At 42.3% G+C, this 2,404-nt stretch overlaps 1 pseudogene; it reads right to left on the bottom strand.

Moving 5' to 3' along the window:
* Nucleotides 1-1,022: 1,022 nt before the first annotated feature.
* On the bottom strand, nucleotides 1,023-1,853 carry LOC116086285 (annotated as a pseudogene).
* Nucleotides 1,854-2,404: the final 551 nt, after the last annotated feature.

Raw genomic sequence — 2,404 nt, 5'->3', positions numbered from 1 at the left:
CAATGAAGGAGCTACAGAAAGGTCCCAAGGGGCTGACGGATTTGCAGCCCCTTAGGATGAAAAACAATATGAACTATCTAGTACACTCAGAGCTCCCAGGGACTAAACCACAGCCAGAGAGTTCACATGGAGGGACTCATGGCTCCAGCAGCATGTGTATAGCAGAGGATGGCCTGGTTGGTTATCAATGGGAGAAGAGACCCTTGGTCCTGTGAAGGTTCTATGCCTCAGTGTAAGGGAATGCCATGGCTGGGAAGTTGGAGAGGGTGGGTTGGTGAGCAGGTGGGGGGAAAGAACAGGTTTTTTTTTTCTTATTCTTTTTGGAGGGGAAACTGGGAAGGGGGATATCATTTGAAATGTATATAAAGAAAATATCTTTACAAAAAAATCCTTGCTTGTGCCTTCCTTATTCTTTATCATCTTCAGGTATGTGGAATGCAGTATGGTAATAACATATTTTATGGCTAATATCTAGTTATAAGTGAGTATATATCATGTCTATCTTTTTGGGACTGATTATCTATCTCAGGATGATATTCTCAAGTTCCATCTATTTGTCTGCAAAATTCATGAGGTGTTTGTTTTTAATATGGCACATTTTCTCTATCCATTCTTCAACTGAAGAACATCTAGGTGTTTCCAGTCTGTAATTGTTCTGACTGTTACGAATATAGCTGATATAAACATAGTTGAGTAAGTATCTTTTTAGGAGGGTGGAGCATCTTTTGGTTATATGCCCAGAAATGTAGTTGGCTCTTGAGGTAGAGCTATTCCGAGTTTTCTGAGAAACCACCAATTGATTTCTGAAGTGGTTTTAGAGTTTTGCACTCACAACAGCAATGGAAGAGTGTTCCTCTTAGTACAAATCCTTGCCAACATGAACTATCACTTTTATTGATCGTATTTTATTGATCTTACCTATTCTTTTTTTTTTTCCTGAAGTGATTTTACCTTTATTTCCTTCACTTTAAGCCAATCATTAAATTTCACAGTGATTTCTGAGGTGGGACAGAAGGAATGTGTCATTCAGCATGGTGTAGACCGTGGACCAGCAGGCCTAAGTGGAGAAGCTGGAGGAACATGGACTGCCCTGCTGGCAGGTAGTTAATCTTCTGAGAGCTGGTAAGCAATGTCCTTGGCAGATTCCAGCTTGGGCAGCTCAATCAGGCCATAGCCTGCTGTGGCCACTGAGTTAGCAATCAGCTGTGCTGCCTTGGAGTCACTCCCAGCGGAGAAGATGGCTGCCTTCTTCTGCTGCTCAGCCTTTTCCACCACAAATATGGCTATCTCCACTTCTTGCTGAGCCACCTGTTTGGCTTCTATTGCCTCTGTGAACTCCTTCCCGAAGGTCAGATATGTCAGGGACACGTCATCCAGGATGAGCCAAATGTTGCTGCTCGCTCTGTGAGGTCATCGCTCACCTGCCTGGAGACCAGCTCTCTGGGTATTCAGTCCAGCATCGAACCAAGCCACCACCAACTTGAGGATCACTGTGGTGATAGACGGCAGCACCAGCTCATCATAGTTCTCTCCAATGCTGGTGTAGATGAGGAAGCTGGTTGGCCACTGGCCAGAAGAGGATGAACAGTGTGATGTTGACTTTCTACAAGTCTTTGCTACTGGTGATGACCTGTACATTCCATGGTCAAGGGCAGCAGTCAAAGGTTTCTGTACCCAAGGGACGAGAAAGTGAGTCCCTTCCCCTACCACAATGTGCTGTATGCCACGAAATCGATCAAAGATGACAGCTCTGTATCAGCATCCACCTTATATAAAGCAGAGTTCACCATGCCTCCTGCAACTGCTAAAGCCAGACCCAACTTTCTGATGGACTCAAACATTTTGGCAGCCATGACTCCTTCTCACATCAGCTTTCACTCTGACCTCCATATGAATTCCCCTATCTTACCTATTCTTATGTGTAGAAAATGAAATATCAAAGTAATTTTAATTAACATTTCCTTGGTGACTAAAGATATTGAACATTTATTTAAGTATTTCTCAGCTATTTCTTTTTTATCCCTTGAAAATTTTCTGTTTAGATCTGTACCTAACATTTGAATTGGGCTATTCCTTTTCTTGGTGTCCAGTTTTCTTAAAGTCTTTATATAATATCCACTACAAGATCTGTGGTTGTTATTAGTTTCCCATTCCATAGGCTTCCAATTTCTCTGACTGATTGTTCACTGACAATCTCAAAATGATTAAGAACTGACAGAAATGAATTGAGATTGGTTAGAAATGCATGGGCTGAGTAAATCCACAGGAAAAAAGAAAGCAGAGTCTAGCACAAGAATCTGTAGAGTTCACAGGGAGTAGACAAAGAGAGAAAAGAAGGTTCCTGCAGGAGGTCTTCAAAGAGGGCTGAGACTGAAGAGTTGATATTAGACAGGAAGGAATGTGA

Source organism: Mastomys coucha, chromosome X (genome assembly GCF_008632895.1).
Source record: "Mastomys coucha isolate ucsf_1 chromosome X, UCSF_Mcou_1, whole genome shotgun sequence".
Taxonomy (NCBI): Eukaryota; Metazoa; Chordata; class Mammalia; order Rodentia; family Muridae; genus Mastomys; species Mastomys coucha.
This window is presented reverse-complemented; position numbering and strand designations above follow the sequence as displayed.